We start from the raw sequence: 20235 nt of genomic DNA, 5'->3' as shown, positions 1-20235 counted from the left end.
ATATAGGAGAGGATAAAGGCGACCTTGGATGCGTCAACTGGAAAAGTGAAAGCTCGAGCCATAAAGTGTAGATCACACTAATGAAGGAAGATACTATATTTGATGCTGTCGCCATAAAAGTGTTCAGGTGGAGCCAGCTGTACTGTGTGAGGATCTACCACATGTATGGTGGTGTCAGGAGCGGGAGCTGCGGCAGAACCACCTGGTTGGATCAAGGGAGGTCCCAGTAACCCTTCCTGTCTTACTCTTATAGAAGGAAACTTACCCCAAGGCCCCGTTCCAGCGCCTGCAACCTGGCTGTGATGTCCTGACGTATGCTGTGGCTTTCTGCCTGCATGTTAGCAAGTATGGCTGCTATGTCTTGTAAGGTGATCTCGGGGTCGCTCATGTCGCCCGGGCAAGATAGACTACATGGCCTTTGGATTCTGTCGAGAGTCCCACAAGTCTTAACGTATACTTGTGAGGCGATCTCGCAGAGACGACATGAACCACTACCGCCGTCTCCCAACTTACCCTAGTAGATGCGTGTATACTGACCAGGATGGAGATGGGACCGGGGGTAGAAGCCAGAGATGGGAAAAATATGTCTTCCTGTAAACCCAACTGAGGGTCTCGCTACGTCCCTGGAATCCCTCAAGGCACTCGGTCTGGAATGAAAGTATAGGGGAACAGCTGTTACCTCTGATGCACACCAACCCCCTTCTGCCTTAAAGACTACTAAACACATATAGGACAGTACAGTTACCGCGTATGTAACACCAAGGAAGTCATCAACAAAGACAGCAAAACAACAAGCGCTCCTACGCATATTCCAGGAAACAGTTACGTATTTCAGTGCACCTGGGAGTGCACGTGGAAACGCTCCTGCATTTAAGTAGACAAAAACAAGGTACCAGTCCTCCTGCACGTGAAGACCAAAATCAACAAGCATTGGCATAGCCAATAGGTCTCGCTTTTAGTATTTAGTTATGCAGCACAATATCCTTGATGTAACCACATCAACTGTTGCATGGCTAAACACTCATAAGGTCCCAAAGGTGAGATCTATTGGCTATGCCAATGCTTGTTTATTTACTGTAGCCACCACAGAGTATTAAACAAAAGAGTGGGATAAGCCCAGTGGGCAGAGCATCTCATAAAATCCCTAAAAAATAATCCACAGGGAAATGATGGTTCAGTGCCAAGAACAGACAAGGATGCTTGCTATACAAATCCACATAAATTCCTCTAAAATCACTCTTCAGGAAGTAGAGACCGTCATTAAAGCGTTAAAATGCGGTAAGGCACCCGGACCGGACGGGTTCACCGCTAGATTTTACAAGAGTTTTTCCCCACTTCTATCACAACCACTCTTACATCTATTCCAAGAAATCAGTACTGTGGGGGAGGTGAGGGGAACGTTGTCGGAAGCCATCATTGCGGTACTGCCGAAAGAAGGGAAAGACCCGGCGCTACCAAAGAATTATAGGCCTATCTCCCTCATTAATCTCGACTGTAAACTTCTAGCCATGATTTTGGCCAATCGGCTTCAAAAGGTCCTGCCCAAATTGATACATGCCTCACAGGCGGGGTTTTTAAAGCATAGACTGTCGAGCGATAATACCAGAATACTGGCGCATGTACTTGAAAGGGCAAGACTGTTACCTACACCCACGGTTGCAATCACGCTTGATGCAGAGAAGGCGTTCGATAGGGTCGATTGGAACTATTTGAAGGCAGTCCTAAATAAGTTCAACCTGGGTCAAACTTTTACAAAGATGGTGATGTCTTTATACTCCTGTCCCTCGGCGAGAGTTAGGGCTGGCGGATCATTTTCCTCCTCGTTTAATTTACACCAAGGCACCAGACAGGGTTGTCCTCTCTCGCCCTCACTGTTTCTATTGGCCATTGAACCCTTTCTCTATCGATTGAGAAATAACGATGGTATTGCTGGTATCCCATTTGAAGAATGTACAATAAAGTTGACTGCATATGCGGATGATGTTTTAATAGTCTCAGAAAGGGCGGAAGAAGCTATACCGGCTCTTCTTTCTACCATTGACGATTTCTCCAGGGTGTCCGGATACAAGCTGAATAAAGATAAAACAGAGGTGAAATTGTTGAATAATTTTGGTAATAAAGAGATCATGGGGGACTCAGGCTTGACGTGGCAGCCAGGCTGCTTTAAATACTTGGGATTGGAATTTGATAAGGATCTAGTCACAACTTTGGGGGTGAACGAAACCTTGATTCTGAAGAAAATATCTAAATTATTAGAGGGATGGTCTCCGAAATTCCTGTCATGGTGGGGCAGGGTGGAAACCCTAAAAATGATGGTGACACCATTAGTAAACTATCTGGCGTGCATGTTACCGATGACGTTCTCGGAGGCCTTCTTGACAAAGGTGGATGGGCTGTTTGGGGGGTTCCTGTGGCAGGGGAAGAAACCCAGGATATCTATGAAGAAGCTACAGCTATCAAAAGGAAAAGGCGGCCTGGGTCTGCCTAGCTTTAGGAATTACCAGACGGCCTTTCTGTGTAAGCAGGGGGCGCAGTGGTTGTGTGAGGATGCGGAATACACCCCGTTGTGGATTGAGATTGAAAAATCTCTGGCTGGTAATGCCCCCCTAACAGCATTTCTTTCAATGGATCTATCCCATCTGCCCCATTCCAAGTACATATTACTGAATACGAGAAGAGCGCTTCTGAGACTAGATCAGACTCATAAAGCAGGTTTGTTATGGAGGAAGTCTACTATGGGATCGTTATGGCATAATCCGTCGTTTAAAATGGAAGGGAAGCCTCTGCAGTGGAGAGATTGGTCTAGGAAAGGCATTAATCTGGTTAAGGACTTATTTGAGGAAGGACAACCATTACCGTTCTCCTCGCTTCAGGCTAGCCACAACCTGTCACCAATAGATTTTTATGACTTTTTGAAACTCAAGGTCGTTTTGTCTAATCGCTCTCTCAACTCTAGCGACCCTTGGCTTAAGACCCAGGTTCCACGACTCATGAGGTCGGGTCACTTTGTCTCTAAAATCTATAAATTACTCCTTCCCGCCCCAAGGAAGGCATACAAGAAGAATGAATCCAGGTGGGAATCTGAGCCTAACTCTACTGGTTTGGTATTTGACTGGGACTTGATACATGCTGCTGCCCTGACGAATAAGATCTCCCCAATTCTGGCCCAAACCAAATACATGCTCCTTAACAGGACATACTGGACGCCAGAAAAACTCCATCGGCTGCATCTGAGGGATAGCCCCCTATGTTGGAATTGTAATTCAGCGGTGGGTGACTTGGCTCATATGCTTTTTGGGTGCTCTGCACTAGGTCTGTTTTGGGGGAAAGTGTTCGACTGCATAGACCATACTTTTAAGATCAAATCCAAGAGGGAATTTGTCTATGTTCTGTTGGGGGTGCTGGATCACGAGCTTCCTAATGGCAATGACCGTCAGTTGTTAGACATTATGCTTACTCTAGCATGCAAGGTGGTACTATGTAAATGGAAGAGCGCCTCTGAGGTCTCATTCAGGGTTTGGCAGGAATGGCTCTCGTTCCTAAGAGGAGCTGATAATCCAGCGCTACACTCATCCCCGTGGCGCGCTCCCAATAGGAGGCTCTGGAAATCCCTGGACAGTTCATCGTTCTCATTTGATCCGCCCTGAGGGGAAGGGAAGAATTAGGTCTACTAGATCATAGAGTACAGGGTGTGGCGGATGCTGAAGGAACCACATGTTATAAGGCATAGGCTGATATGACGCTCACTTATCATAATGCAAGCGGAGTATGGGGATCGATATGGAATTCATGGCATAGCTTGGTCTGAACCAATCTCATTCAATTAAATTCATTTAGTTTCTTTCGTTTATTTAATTAATTATTTATTTCATTTATGTATTTCATTTAATTCATTTAATTCATCTCATCTCACTCATTTAATTCATTTAATTCATTTAGCCCCAGTTTCAGTATTTCCAATTTCAGTTTCATTACAAGTTTCACTATAAGGTTGCTCATGATATTCGGATGCAAGGTCAGAATTATAGTCCTGATGATAGTTCTGATGTGCGGATCTTATTGCTATGTATTTAGGACTATGAATCCATCTTTGTCTGTGGTGGGGGCGACTCCCCTAGCGACTCGCCAGTTCGATTTGCCAGTTCTCAGGGGCTCTGGGATTGCATATGTCATTTATTGTCATTTATTGTCATTTATTGTCATTATTGTCTTTTATTGTATGTCCTTGATTTCTTTCTCAATAAAAAAGATTTGAAATTTAAAAAAAAAAAAACTTCAGTTGCAATGCAGCGCTAAAAAATACACTGAATGGTGTCGCCCAAAGCAGTCAAAACACCCCAGAATGCACTGCTCCTAGCCTCATTAAGGTGTCCCCGTTGATGACGCAAGGGCTCGGGCTTCGTAACCCTCTTGCTCGTTAAAGGAGGGCGAAGGGGCACAGCAGTGCTGGGAGACGACGGAGGCGAGCTATGGGGGTTTAGTAAGAATTCATAACATCTGGCAGGCAGGGAGAGCTGAAGCAGAGTCAGTCACACGTCAGGCTCCGGCTGGCATCCAACTGTCCCTGCCCCAGCCCTACTTGCCTCTGGGAGCCACTGGCCTGCCGTGAAATCTCTAGATTTCCATGCAGGCTAGTAGCACTCTGGCACCAGAGCGATCTCTGGAGAGCGCCTCAGGAGCAGGGTGCCCGGAGGGCACAGCCCGCGTCCCGGGGAGCTCAAACTGAACTCTCAATGAGGGCTTCAAGTGGGATGAAAAAATAGGGGGTGGGCCTCAAACTAGCATGGCCGACTGAATAACGACGTGGCTTGAAACATGCAAGCTAAAAATCTGTACTTGGCATAGTGCGCCACCTGACTTAATTTGCTGCTTCTGTCATTGAATCTGGATATATAATACAAGTAACATTACCCCTACAAGCCAGGAGTATTGGCTTTGTCAATGGTTGTTAGTTGCACATGATAAATACGCGATAACTATATTGAAAATGCTTCAGTTCTGAAATGAGACTGTGAAAGAAGTAGGACGAGTCTCTTTGAAGTAACATCAAATACAACCTTTTTACTGAGCAGGCTTTGTGTTTCAAGAACAGTTCTTTTCTTGTTTTTTTTCAGTGTGTGCAAATGTGTTTAAACAGCAAGTGGGCATGAAAAGATGGCAACACTATACTAACCTGCAGGAAGGGGTCAAGGTTAGGACAGGATAGGGAAATAAGAGATGCACAGAACAGATAAAATGACTTCAGAGAAGTGATGCGATAACTTATCCCATCGCTTGCAAGAAACATTGGAGTGCGGATTTAAAATACGCTTATCATTGTGCTAATTGCCATTGCTGCCCAAGCTTTGAGCTAATGGTGGTTCGCTTAGTTTGTGAGAAGGTGGCCTGGTATGTGCTGTCCACTGGTTCTAGTGGGCACCTTGTATCAGTCCAAACAACCCCTTATGGTGATAGGTTAAAGACAACCTTTATTGAAAGCTATCCTAGCGGTAGCTATGGAGAGCAGCCTTCAGGCTAAGTCTTGAAGGAATGTAAAGCAGCTTGTTTTTACCAGTCTATAATCCCTTGAATGATCAAATGAAAAGACAACCACACCAGGTATATATTCAAAATATATGTATTTAGGATAAAACACACCCCTCTAGTCTCCTTATGAGACTGGAGTTCGAAGTACTTAGTTTACAAGTGAGCAAGCATCAGTAAAAGCACAAATACACGTTTGGGCCCTAGGGGCGTACCAAACCATATACCAAAAAAGTGGTATAAGAACCACGACTGGAATAGGCAGTAGGCCTATTGCCTCTAGAATCGCTGGGACCCCAAGGAACCACCCAAGGTAGTGACACAGGGGACCCACGGGAACTGTATGCAGCGTGTAAACACAACCGCAAGTTCCTATTATCTTCTATGGGCAATGTCGCAGTTGGAATTTTAAAGTTTAGGGACACTTCTAATCGAGTCAGGACCAAACCCTTTTGGACTTAGGAAGTTCTAGGGCTAGCACCCACGAGAGCACCAAAGTACTCGAGTTACCTCACCCAGGGAAGCCGGGTGCATAGGTGTCTTTTGGTGTCGGGTCGCGTCGTCAATTTCAATGGAAGCCTGCAAAGAACTGCTGCTGCCGTGAAGAGGAGAAGTGTCCGGAGAGATCCAAGCCTGGATCTGAGATGTAAGGAACCTGAAAGCAGAGGGGACAGAGTCTGGGTCACTTGCCAGTGGCCTAGGGCAGGATGGACCAATGCCAACAGATGTCGGATGCTTCAGGTGAGTTGAGGGGTGTCTTGACTCTTCAGCCACGAAGTCCAGAAGGTGTTGATGAAGTCCACGAGCCGGATTCGAGCTGTCCCACGAAGTCTGTCGAGTCCTGGGGTGTCGGCGACCAGAATGGACCCAACAAGCCTTGGCGACGGCAAGTCACTGGAATTCAGAGAAAGGACTGCGGTGCAGACCAGCAAGGTCTGAGGGACTCACCCAGCGAGGGTAAGTCGGGGCACATCTGGAGCAACCAGGTAAGCCCAATCAGAAAATTAGTCGCCTTCGTGGGGACCTGCTAGCCAACGGGCTAGTGATCGCGAAGGAGCCTCGAGCGGTCGCACTTGAAGCTGGCCCACGGGTCACTCGTGGAGTGGAGGCCAACAATCTTCGGTGCAGGAGGTGCTCAAGGCTGGGGCTACTCGGAGCCCAAAGCACAACTTCGAGGAGGACCAGGAAGATGGTGTTGCTGCAAAAGTTCACGGTGTCCAGGTGTCACGGTTCCACGTCACCCACAATAGCCACGGGCGTCCGCTTTGCTGTGGACTCAGGGTAGCCTCGGGGAAGTCTGAAAATCCACCTCTGGGGATGCAGAGACTTCGGCATCCGGCGGGAGCTTCAGAATTGCAGACTGGTCAGTTGCTTCTTTGGTGCCTGCCAAGCAGGGGAGTCACTCCTTGACGCCAAGGGAGATCTCTTCAGTCTTCTAGTCAGGATAGAACGTCGAAGGTCCAGGATGTACATTGCAGAGTTTCGTCCAGGGTAATCTAAAGTCCCAGGTACTGGATTCCTATACTTCTAGTGAGTTTAGGGGATGGACTAACTCTAAGGCCCCACCTATGGGTGGGCCAGGAAAGAGGGATGGTTACACCCATTTACATTGTCCAGTTTCGCGCCAGAGCAGGGGCAGGTAGCCCCTGCAACCGGTTTGAACTGGACTATGCACAGGGACACCAAGAGTGCCCCCAGTGCAGGACTTCAAAGCACCAGAGAGTGCTCCCGCTCAGCCCCAATACACATCAGCCTGTCTGGGGAGGTGGGGACACCTCCCCTCGACAGGAAACCTATTGTCCAGGCCTCCCCTGCTGGAGTTTCGGTCAGCAGCAGGAGGCCAGACCCGTGTCTGTGGCAGAGGCATCCATTTTGGGATGCCAGGGCTCAGGAAAGTCCTACCGGGTTTAGCCAGTGTGAACATGTCTCTCCCTCTAGAAGGGTGGAATACTACCCCCGCCACCAGAACTGGCGGGGGGTAGTATTCCAAAGCGTTTGACACCAAACACAACATGTTTTGATGCAGCTATCCCAAAGTTAGCATTTACTGCGAGGTTATAATGCACTTTAGAGTATATGGTATGGCTGTATCACAGAAAAGCCATAAGGAAGTATTTCCGAATGCTGCAGAGGGGCTCAGCTCATGCATGGGCACCCTCTCACATAAAACCAAGCACTCTGCCTTCAGGATTGTCAAGGTCTGCCATAGGAGTGGATTATAGGTTTATATGTGTCTGTATAGGGTAGTGATATAGGTAGCCTATACCACTGTAAGGGGTGCAAGCACACCCTTACCCAGGCTGCAGTAGCACACCTGTGGTTTCATTTTGGAGTGCTTCCCAGGGGTGGCATAATATATGCTGCAGTCCCTGGTAGGCCTCTGAGGTACCTATGCCCTAGGTACATAGTATACCATATACTAGGGGCTTATAAGGCACTCCAGAATCCAATTAGATATGTACCCAATGTACATGGAAACCATTTTAGAGAGGAAGCAGCTAGGCTGTGGTCCTGATTAGCAGGGCCACAGCCAGACTAAGGTCGAAAAACAGTGAAACACCAGCAAAAAGTGGGGGTACCCATGTGAAGCAGATCCTACTCTCCTACATACCTCACATGAGTGGAGATCCTCTCAGGAGTGCAAGCTGCGTAGAGATCGGGAACCTCTGGCGTGCTTGTGAGTGCTTGGAGCTTCAAACCAGCAGAGTCCAATGCTCACAGGCGTAGAGGACTGTACTCAAAACGGCCGCCTCTGCATGCACTTTTAAGTTCGCTCCAGCAGAATGTAAAAATGTCTTCGCAGCAGAGGAACACTTCGTACATGGTTACCAAAACCACCTTCAGACCTCATGTAGATGTTAGTAGAAGATATTACAATAGATGGAACAAGGAGGGTAGAGGGCAGGAGGGACGTGAAAGTAACATGGGGAGCGCGGGAGGAGCGGAGGCAATGGGGAGAAGCATATGGGCGAGCTAAAAACGCAGGGGAGAGAAGTGCACGAGGAAGACAGCTAAACAACGCGACGCGGCTGCGCGTCCGTGAAAGTGATCACGATCGTGGGGAAGCGTTCTATGGTCGGGGAGGGGCGGAGCGAGGTGCACTGCATTGGAGAGGCGGAGCGAGGCATGCGCGCTTGTGCGCGTAATCGCAAGCTGGTGGCCAAGCCTTTGTTAGCACTTTTAAAACCCGCTTACAAAATGTCTCGCAGGGCAACGGATGCGGTGACTCAGCGAGACCTAAAAACCAGCGCTCCTACGCAAATATTAATGAAGAACAGTATGTAAATATCCTAACACACTCCTGTGTGTAGATGTCAGAGAAACCAAGGAACAAGGCTTCAACGAGGACGAACAGGCAAGGAGAATGCCTGCAAGTCCTGACAGTCTCGTAACTGCGAAATGCTAAGAGCAGCCGCACTTCGCTTGAAATTGGCAACCAAAGAACAGCGCTCCTGCGCGTGTCAACCTAGGGCACCAGCATGGCAACGAAGGAACAGCAGGCCCTCCCACATCTCCAAATACCTGAAGAAGGACATGCTCTATCTCTTTGTCTCGTCCGATGGTGGCAATGGCGTTAATTCAAAGCGTCGATGCAGCGGGAACCGCCGGCTGTTATGCACGTCAACCCGGAAGCGCCATGGCCGTAGTGACGTCTGCTTCTGGCCACCGAAGCTAGACCACCAACCCGACTCCACATCGTGAAGCCGCCCTCACGCTTCGTATGCGTACGGAGGTCACGCAGCTCGTCCGTAACTATGACACCAGGGAGGACCTGGTTTGGCAGTTCGGGCTGGACTGTTCCCATGAGGCACAGGGTGAAGACTGATTTGCATATGGCCAGGTCTAAACTGGGGTGCCATGGTGAGCAAAAGAATGATGGATTTAACCCAGATCTCTTGACTGGGGTGAATGTTTTGATTTGTTTTGCATTCCGTCCATCAATTGTGTGTCTTTTGCTTATTAAAATCAGAACACATCTGAATCATTATTTCAATCAGTCAAATGTTGTACTCTCTTCAAAAACTAAAAGTAACCTGCAGAACACTTACTTGTCCACAGCCTGCTGGCTGCAATTCAATCTCTGCTGTTTGAACCAGGCCTTTAGCCCAACCTTGGCTGCAGTGGTGGCACACACAGCTCTGGGTACAACCCAACTGTCTGCCGCGAGGCCTTACCTGCATCATTAGGCTTCAGCTCAGTCTGTCACATGGAGCTTATTTTTATTGAAACTGGCTGAGCTGAGACCACAAATACATGGCTTTGTAGGAACTCCGTTTGAGGATTTGATTTGAACTTTTGCGGTTCTGACTGCCAGCAGAACCAACCCATCCTAAAGCCATCTACAACCCTACCCGTAGTTTGGTGAATATCTTGGTGGCTTCAAAGAGTTATAATATTATGGGCAACAACATCAGTTTGACAGTAATCACCATTAAGTGATGAACATTGCTCAGAAATGTAATATCTCAAATAAGAAGTTCACAGGTTTGCTCCTTTTGATTTGATGAAATCCATAAATCATAAAACCCATCTCTGCTTAATAGTTCAGAATGAACCCCTGAGTATTACTAAAAGAGTCAAGGTGAAATATATATCTGATCTGTATTTTTAGGTCTCGCATAGCTCTACGAGGCATCAAGTAATCAGTATTACTACTGAAACTCCACCCATTGCATTTGACTGTGTGGCTTGCCATTGGTGGAATCTGGCATTGCTGTTCTTATGTTGCTCATTGTTGGCTTGTGGTCTGATAGATCACTTCCTTTTTCTTCCGCTTCTGGAGGAAGCAGCATCGACCAACTACAGTTAACTTACGCTGCTGGCTGTTAACTTTTTATTTAGGGACTATTTTTTTTCTTTGCTGCTCGCATTTCCACATATGGCAGCTTCCTGCACTTACCCAACCCTGTTTATTTATTTAATTTTAATTTATTCATAATTAAATCACGCTTAAATGATGCTTACCCTACCCGGGTTTATTTATTTACGTTTAATTTATTCATAATTCAATCACGCCTAAATGATACAGCCCACGCCGAGGCTCGAACCCTGTTTTCCTGCTGCAAAGTCAGCAGGGTTATTTGTTGAGCCACCTCCTCGCACCGTTTGTTGTACTTGGTTTCAGATGCTACATTTGTCCGTCTCAACTGTGTTTTTAGGGCTCGCCTTGCTATCGCGCAAGCGATCGCAAAGCGAGACTATTGTAAGGGGCTCCCAAAAGTGCTCCGAAAAGCGGATTGCATGGCGAGCACGCGCACAATCACGCGCATCGTGCCGCCATGCAATCCGTTTGGCATCGCACTTCAAAGGGTCCGCTCCCCCGCCTGGAATGCGCGCCCCCTCCAAGCTCGCTCGCCACGCTCCGCCGGGCTTGTCTTGTTCTGGACTCGAGTGTGGGCCCTTTTTCCTCATATAATGGAGGGCTTGTCTACCCCGAGGTTTAAATTATGGCGAACTATGCCGCTTCCTTCCCATATTCTTTCCATGACTTCCTTACTTAACTTTTTTCTGCTTCCCAGTATTTGCAAGACATTTGCAACTTTTTTCTGCTTCCCAGTATTTGCAAGACATTTGCTTACCCACGCCTTGTTAGATGCGAGGCATGTTACTTACTGTCTGATGTTTGCACACTTATCAATTTATCCTTGTACTGTAGTTATCTAATTCGTCAAGCACTTTCATCCAGGGCGCACTTGACTACCTAATATCACTACTCTATCCCGTCATGAAGCTCCAAACACTTTAATTTACCGAGCCTTGTAACTCATGGCTACCAATTGCTTTCTGACAGTCCATCTCTCCCACCAACATACTGGGATTGAGGAGTTAAAAACGTGTGGACAAATTGGATTTTATTATGGTTTTAAACAATGAAGTATTTGATAACGTTTTTGCTTTTTAAATTGTTAGTTTTAATTGACTTAATAAAGTTATAAATTACACATACAGCGTCAATTTTTCTTGGGTGAAATTAGTTGGGTTTTTTTCACCGTCCCACGGTGCATGTAATGTAGGGGTTGGCGTCTCTCCGATTTCAATGGAATGGATTTCGATAGCAGATTTGGGGCTATGGCTACCTTGAGTTTAGTTATATAGTAGTGAGTTTGAGGAGGGGATTATAAATGAAACTTTTGCATTGGCGTTCCTTGCATTACTGGACACGCTAAACCTCCTATCCCCATCAGCTATTTGTCCGGTCCTGCTAACCAATAAATATTTGGGTGTGCTGTAAGGACTGGCCGTCTTCCAGTCGCTCATAAAGTAAGCAAGATCTGCGACTGGCACATGTCGCTATGAGAGGGATGCTGTTTGGTAAAGTCCTCCAAGGTTCCCATTCAGTGACCTAAATAGATTTAGCAGGTAAGCGTTGTGGCTTTAGATAGCTTACTGAGTTGAAATAGTGTCTGCACGACACTGCTGCATGCCTCACACTGCTGCACGCCTCACACTGCTGCACGCCACACACTGCTGCACGCTGCATTACTCACTGCTGCATGCTGCACGACACTGCTGCACGTCGCACAATGCTACACAAAACACTGCTGCACACCACACACTGCTGCACGCCGCACACTGCTGCACGCCACACACTGCTGTACACTGCTGCATTACTCACTGCTGCATGCTGCACGACACTGCTGCACGCAGCACACTGCTGCACGCCGCACACTGCTGCACGCCGCTGCACGCCACATAGTGCTGCATGCCTCACACTGCTACACGCAACACTGCTGCACGCCGCACACTGCTGCACGCCGCACACTGCTGCACGCCGCACACTGCTGCACGCCTCACACTGCTGCACGCCTCACACTGCTGCACGCCACACATTGCTGCACGCCACACACTGCTGCATGCCGCTGCACGCCGCACACTGCTGCACGCCGCACACTGCTGCATGCCGCACACTGCTACACGCCACACACTGCTGCACGCCACACACTGCTGCACGCATGCGCTAATGCATGTTAGCGCTGCATTGGTAATAGGACGAAATTATTATCTCCGCTTTTTTGGATTTTAAAGCCAAAAAAGCGGAGATATGGCCCTTGTTAATATGCACCTTTGTTTCTAACACCCAAAGTTTAAAAACCGGCGCTCCGTCCGGTAAAAAGCAAACCTGCATCCCACAGGAGTTACAAACAATCTTTTGCTCAGCGCCCAAGCACGTAGTTTAACGAAGCTGCAATAGCGTGCTGAATGTCTCCATCTCTGTTTGTGCCACATTAACTTAACTGAAAGACAAGACATGTACGCACTTAAACTATGGGGCATATAATCAACAAAGTGGCGAAGAGAGGCGTTAGCCGTCTTGGCTTAACGCCTCTCTTCGCCACTTCGGAAATGCCAGGCTGCACCATATTACCAAGGATATGGTGCAGCCTAGCGTTTCCCCCTGCGATGGCGATAAGTTTTACAACTTCTCGCCAGCGCAGGCACCCTTGCACTAGAGTGCAAGGGTGTCTGCGAGCAGGGAAGGAGTTCCTTCCTGCACATAATCAAACCTTAAATGCCATTTTGTAACTTACATGTGTGCTGCTTCATGCAGCACACATGTAAGTTACAAATTGCCATTTTTAAAAAGAGGTTTATTTATGTACAGGAAGGGACACCTTCCTGTACCTAAAGAAACCATGGCATTTTGCTTTTTCCATGTGTGCTGCATAAGGCAGACACATGGAAAAAGCAAAAACGAGGAGAAATGAAGCATTTCTCCTCGTTTTGCCACTTTAAGACCAGGATTTTTCTGGTCTTAAGTTCGGCGCTGCCACCTATTATCGCCAAGCTTGATAATGGGTGGCAGCATCTAAGTGAATGGGTGTTGCGGTGGAACGCCCACTGCAACACCCACTGCACACCCCCTTTCACGATAAGTGTATCGTGAAAGGGGCCCTATTATCAAGGCAGTGTTAAGCCAATTAATGTGGCTTTGAGCCACGTTAATTGCCTTAACGCTGCCTTGATAATCGGGTGATGCAAATATCGCCGCGCTATCGGCAGAAAAGTGCAGATAACGCGGCGATAAGGGGCTTGGTAATATGCCGCCATGTACCTACAGAGGTGTAAATTTTTTAGCCGCTATTTACTCAGCTGAATGTTTCACAGCCTCTCTAAGGAGCCACAAAAAGTCAATAAAACATTCAGATATCGTCATATTTGAGGAGGAATGTTTGCATTATATTACTAGACTATTGTTTGCAGCTCTCTGGAAGTTATTTCAACTTGCCATACAAAGTGGGTGATGGGGGCTTATGTGGAAAACAAATAAAAGAAAACTGAAAAAAAATCATAAAACAGGGATTAAGCACAAATGCTTTCAAACAGTGCAAAGTATTCAGAGCTGTAATGAAATTGTATGTGTTGCAAAGTTGTGGAATGCTAACGGTCTCTGTTAAAAGCCAGCACCATCCCATAGACTATTATTTTTGGGTAAATGTCTAATAATTGCCCTCTTGTCTACTACATAATACCTTACTGGTTGGTGTATAAACGTTTATGCACTACTAAGGGACATGTTTTTTAACTTGTGGCCTTCGTCCCGTATCGTATTTAGTTTTCTTTTTTTTTTTTTTTTTTTTTTTAAAAACCTTTATTCGGATATTTCAGATACACAGCTATTCAGCCGACAACCCGGAGGTTCGGCAGCTCGTCAATCAACATATGTAGTCTTCTATAGCTGTCATGCAGGAGAGAAAAAAGGTTTCAATTTTTAAAGAAAAACATAACGAGCAAGGCAATATACATCATGTGTTCGCGTCAGATCCCACCGATGAGGCGGCCCCATATCCACCATCAGATCAGCCCTCAAGTGTGGAGGGGAGGGAGAGGCAGAGGCACTAACTTTCTATCAGATTTCATCCGCAAAACTCAAGTCGGAAGTGGGGCTAGGGGGAAAGGTGCTCCTCTGGTGGGTCAGTGGCAGGAGGCAGGCAGATGTACCCCCTATACTGGTTCCACCCCCCCCACACCTTGTGCCATTTCTTGGGCCTCCCCCGTGCACAATACACTGTTTTCTCCCGAAACATGCACCAGTCCATGTTGTTCTTCCATGCATCCAGGGTGGGCGGGCTAGGGGATCCCCACAATCGTGCAATATCCCGCTTGGCCACCATATTACCAAGGGTCACCCATTGAGTCTGCGCAGCATCGTAGTCTGTAGGGCCCCACACGTTCAAGAGACAGCGCCGCGCCTCTGAGTGCAACACAATACCCGTGACCTCCTGCATCACAACATGAATCTGCTTCCACAATTCCGCAATCACACCACACTCCCATATAATGTGCAGAAAGGTGCCCACCATCCCGCAGCCCCTCTTACACAGCCCGTCCTCGGAGAAACCCATGTGGACCAACCGGGGGCCAGTGACATAGACTCTGTGGAGTATCTTAAGCTGGACCAGCCGCAGCCTGGCGGGGATGGCAACCTCTTTCGGGGAGGAGACAGCGCACTGCCAGTCCTCATCGTCCAGCTCAAGACCGTCTCTAGTCCACTGGTCCCGCACCCCCAGGAGGAGATCGGTACGGACGTTCACCAGCTTCTTGTAAATGAGAGAGATTGTGCTCTCCGGCACATGGCCGTCCAAGATCCGGTCCTCCAACGGAGAGGATTCGGGCACCTTCTCCCCCTCAACGAGGACCGACCGCAGCGCATGACGTACCTGCGCGTATCGGAAGTATTCCGTGCCCTCTAGCGCATATTCCGTCTGCAGCTCTGTAAACGACTTAATCCGCCCCTTGGCCAGCATGTCCCCCACCCTGGAGATACCAATCAGGTCCCATTTGTCGAAACCCTTAGAGTTCCAGAGTTTCCCCAGCATGTCCGAGTCAAACAGCGGAGTGGCCAGTGTGAGTCTATCCTTCCACCCCAGGGAGTTCGTGACTGCCTTCCACACGTGCACCGCCACCCCGGTCGGCCCCGTGAGGGATCCAGCCGGGGCCCTTGAATAAAGTGCTCTATAGTAGCCACCACCCCGCAACAACCACCGGTCCATAGCGAAGCCGGGGCTAAGCGCAGGACCGTAGACTCCGTGGTTGACTGCGCTCAGTTGGGAGGCCCAATAGTATCTCCGGATGTCGGGAAGCGCGATACCCCCGTCATACCAAGGGAGAGTTAGTTTTGCTATCGCTATACGCGGGCGGCCGTCCCACAGCAGCGAACGCTGTAGAATCTCAACCTCCCGAAAGTAACTGGCCGGGACCAGCTCCTGGGTGTTCTGCAGGGCATAGAGAAAGCGGGGAAGCGACATCATTTTAAAGAGCGCCGCACGACCGAGGAGGGAAAGCGGCAGCCGCCTCCAGCCTGCCACGTCCCGCCGCAGGCGCGCCAACGGAGGGAGCAGGTTTCGCTCATACCGTACCGTGGGGTCGGCTGAAATATAGATCCCAAGATACTGAAAGCCCTCCCGGGCGATCTGGATCGGGCAATTCCGCGGGGGAACCGGAGCGTCTCCACACAGGGCGTACAGATATGACTTACCCCAGTTGATGGTGAGCCCCGAGTTCCTCCCGAAGGAAGTCAAGATGTCGCAGACAACTATAAGGGACTTCCGGGGTGAGGTAAGATAGAGCAGAATGTCGTCGGCATAGAGGGAAATGCGGTCCTCGTGATCGGGGGACCAGCGAATCCCCCTCACGTCTGGGTGCCACCGTATCCATGCCGCTAGCGGCTCAAGGGCGAGAGCGAACAACAGCGGCGAGAGGGGACAACCCTGCCTGGTACCCCTTCCCAAGTCGAAGGGATTGGAGGCCCTCCCGTTAACCGCAACTTTGGCGAGAGGTCCTTCGTATAAGAGCCTCACCCAGCCCACAAATCCGGGCCCGAAGCCGAACTTCGCGAGCGCGGCCCACAAATATGCCCACTCAACCGTGTCGAACGCCATCGTTGCGTCGAGCGCCGCCACCACGGCCGGTTCCCGCATCGTCCCGACCCTTGCGATCACACCATGAATGCGCCTAAGATTCAACGCAGTATTCCGATGTGGGATGAATCCAGATTGGTCGGGGTGGATCAGGTCACCGATCACCCTGACTAGCCGGTTTGCGAGGATTTTAGCAAGGATCTTCGGCTCAGCGTTAAGGAGCGAGATCGGCCGGTATGAACTGCACCTGTCTCTAGGCTTGCCATCTTTATGGATGACCACGATCATTGCCAGGCGCTGGTCGAGCGGGAGGGAACCCGTCGCCCGCGCCTCCACAAACATGGCTCGTAGATGCGGAGCGATCTTGTCCGGCTGGAGTTTGTAGAGCTCAATGGGCAGACCATTCGGACCCGAGGCCTTGCCCGGACGCAAAGAACGGATCGCCCCCGCAATCTCATCGACCGTGATGTCGCCATCAAGGTCGTCCCTGTCCACGTCGGAGAGGCAAGGCAGGGCGAGATCGCGCAGGAGTGCACATGAGTCCTCCACAGGCCTGTCCGACACGGATGTATAGACCGTGCGGAAGTAATCCGCAAAGCACTGGACTATGTCCTCCGGCTCCGTGACCAGGACGCCAGCCTCCGTCACTAGGTCCGGCACCACTCGATTGACCCTCTCCTTCTTGTCCAGCCACGCGATCAATTTCCCGGCCTTGTCCCCGACGTCGTACAGACGGCCCCGCTGTTCCCTACTCAGAGCCTTGGCTGCGTCAGTCAAGAGGGCCCTGTACTCCGATTGCTTAAGGCTCAATTCGTGCAGCGCCTCCTCCGTGACCTCACCCTCCAGGGCCAGCCCTAGGTCTGCGATCTCCGCCTCAAGCTGGGCGACCTCCGCGTCCCTCCGACGCTTGGCCGCTGTAATCAAGGAGAGGGCCTCACCCCGAATCACGGTTTTGAATGCTTCCCACAAGGACACCGCCGACGTGACCGAACCGAGGTTTTCTTGAAAATAACGGTCGATCGCCTTAAGTACCTCACTACGAGTCACAGGGTCTCTAAGATGCCACGGGTTAATTGGGGCCACCCTACCACCCACTCCTCTGGCAACATCCATACAGATCCACACCGGAGAATGGTCAGAAATACCTCGTGCCATGTGCCTGGCCTCAGAGACACTGGAAGCTTGTGCAGCCAGAGTAAGGACATAATCAATTCTGGAGAGACTGCCATGCGCACCTGAGTGGAAAGTGTACTGCCGTTGTGTGGGATGCAACATTCTCCAACAATCAACCAGCCCTAGGGTATCTATGAAATCAGGAAGCCACTTCTGAGCCCCCCCCGAAATCCTCTGCAGGTGCCTGTCAAGCATGCCTGAGCCGACCGCATTAAAGTCACCACCCACCACCAACACGCCCTCTGGGAGATCCAGTAATGTCCTCTCTAAGTCCGCTAGGGTAGTGGGCTGCAATGCAGGGGGGACATAAACCGACACCAGGACCAGCGTCCTGCCCTCCCACCGTCCCGCTACTGCCGCGAAGCGCCCCCTATCGTCTACAGTAGTAGAGTCAACCTCAAATGGGAGAGAGGACCTGACTAGTATTCCCGCCCCTCTGGAACCCGAGGTGAACCCGGAATGCGCAACAAACTTATAGCCTTTACGATTGAGTGCATGGCACGTGTTGCCAATCAAGTGCGTCTCTTGCAAGAGGACAATATCAGGGGCACATCTCTTCAGAAATTGCAGTACGATCCCACGCTTAATACGATCCCCCAGGCCATTCACATTCCAACTGAGTATTTTGAGGCCCCTACCCCCCATCCCAGCATGTAAGGAGACCACCACCACCCACGTGGAACCCGACCCGAACCACAGGAGCTTGCATCATGACGCCTTGCAGAACCAAAAACAACAACAACCCCAACAACAAACCCCACCCACCCCCCACCCTGCACCCCTGCGTAAGCTCTAAAGTGCCCCCCAACTTGCAGTGTGCCTGTCGCCCCTTATAAAACTAGTCTACGGAAAGAACCCCAGAGGAGGAAAAGCTCCCCTACTGCCCCCGCCACCCCCCGGACTATCAACCTCCCGGAGGGATCGGAGTCGTGGTACTTAAGTCCCGGTTCAATGTTCGTCACCGGCACCATCTGCGCCACCAGAGCGTTCCACGCCAGGCCGCCCTTGGGGCAGAGTGTCCAACCAGTCTCCGACCATGTCGGGTGCCTCAAAAAAGAAAGTTCGCTCTTCGAACCCCACCCGCAACCTTGCAGGAAAGAGCATGGCATATTTTAGTCCCATCTCACGCAGTCTTCTCTTGACCGCCATGAAGCCTTGCCGCTGCTTTTGCACCATCTGAGTGAAGTCCGGATAAAAGCTTACAGTAGTGTTCTGGAATGGCAGCGGGCCGGCCATCCGCGATGCTTGTAGTATGGCATCTCGATCCCTGAAATTAAAGATCCGGGCGACAATCGGCCTTGGTGGGGCCCCCACCTTGGGCCTCCCGCCAGGAACTCTATGGGCCCGTTCGACGGTAAAGAACTTGCTAAGGCCTTTGGGTGCCAGATGGTTCACCACCAGGTCCTCCACGAACAGGTCCACCGACTGCTCCTCCGAATTTTCCGGGACCCCAATGATGCGGACGTTGTTGCGCCTAGCACGGCCTTCGAAGTCCTCCAACCGGCGGGCGAAGTGATCATTTGCTGCCCGGAGAGTACGGACTTCCTGCTGGAGGCCGGAGACATCGCCCAGGAGGCCGGCAGTCTTGAGGTCCAAGGACTGAACCCGCTCATTAGTTTTGCCGAGGTCGGCCCGAACCAGGTTGACATCTATCGATATGGCATCTACTTTTTGTGCCAGGGTCTCAAATTGCTGCCCAATCGAGGACTTCATCCCTTCGATGGCCCCCATGATGTCCTGCAGGGTTAATTCTGTGGAGGGGGACGCCGCGTCCTTCGAGGCTTCCGACGTCGGGCCCGATTCGCCCGGGGACCCCCTCTGATGGGCATAGCGGTCCATGGTATTAGTCTGGGTGGAGGTGCCCCGCCTGGTGTTCTTGGGCTTCTGCTTTTCGGCGTCCGACCTGGTCGACATCTCAATCTGCCGTGTAGACAATCTCCTGGCCCGTACAGGGTAAATGGGCATGCAACCAGTGGCTGGCGACGCGCACGCCCCGTCACGGGCGCCCTGGAGACTGGAAGGCGAAATCGAAAGTGAAAGTGAAATCCCCTCCACCTCCGACGACTCCTCCCCGACCAGGCCGCTGTTGTTCAATTAGGGCACGGGCACTGTGCCAACTCAAGTCCCGGGCACCGTGCGGGGATTAGGCCCCAAACTTCCAGGCAGTATAACTTCGGTCTCCGGTGGGCGATTTCGACCCGGACAACGGTTCCCGCCTCAGCAGCAGATCCTCTCCAATAGTCCGGGCATCAAGTACAGGATAATAGACAGGATAGATGCCGGAGGGAGCGAGGGTCTCGGGAGCTCTAGGCTCACGCGGCCATCTTGATCACGCGCTCGTATTTAGTTTTCATTGTGCCACCCTTGCAGTCCCTTTAACCAGTAATTGTGTTGCTTATTCCCAACTTTCACGTTATTGGCAAGCCTAGCTTGTTGCAAGACTTTAGCCATTGAAGCTCGCCTTCTGTGTCTGCCTCACTAACGCCGCCGAATAAGCTTCAACACGCCTTCTCCTCAGCCCATCTGGAGTATTTACACTCCTGTCTGTTCTCACTATGAAATGCTGCTCGTTCACACTCAATCACTGCAGACTCCTTTGCTGCGAAATAACATGGCTTGCTTGGACACAGTGCCTGTGAGGCTTTGACCAAGTTAGGCTCATAGCTCCTTTTACAACTGT

General features: G+C 50.2%; 1 protein-coding gene across 10 annotated transcripts in view; it reads left to right on the top strand.

Annotated features, from left to right (window-relative positions):
- Window positions 1-20235, top strand: part of LOC146799811 (uncharacterized) — a 373412-nt gene that overhangs the window by 133341 nt on the left and 219836 nt on the right. The gene's annotated exons all lie outside the window — the stretch shown is intronic.

Source organism: Triturus cristatus, chromosome 8 (assembly GCF_964204655.1).
Source record: "Triturus cristatus chromosome 8, aTriCri1.1, whole genome shotgun sequence".
In the NCBI taxonomy this organism is placed as follows: Eukaryota; Metazoa; Chordata; class Amphibia; order Caudata; family Salamandridae; genus Triturus; species Triturus cristatus.
Note: the sequence above shows the minus strand (reverse complement) of the source record. Positions and strands in the feature narration are given on the sequence as shown.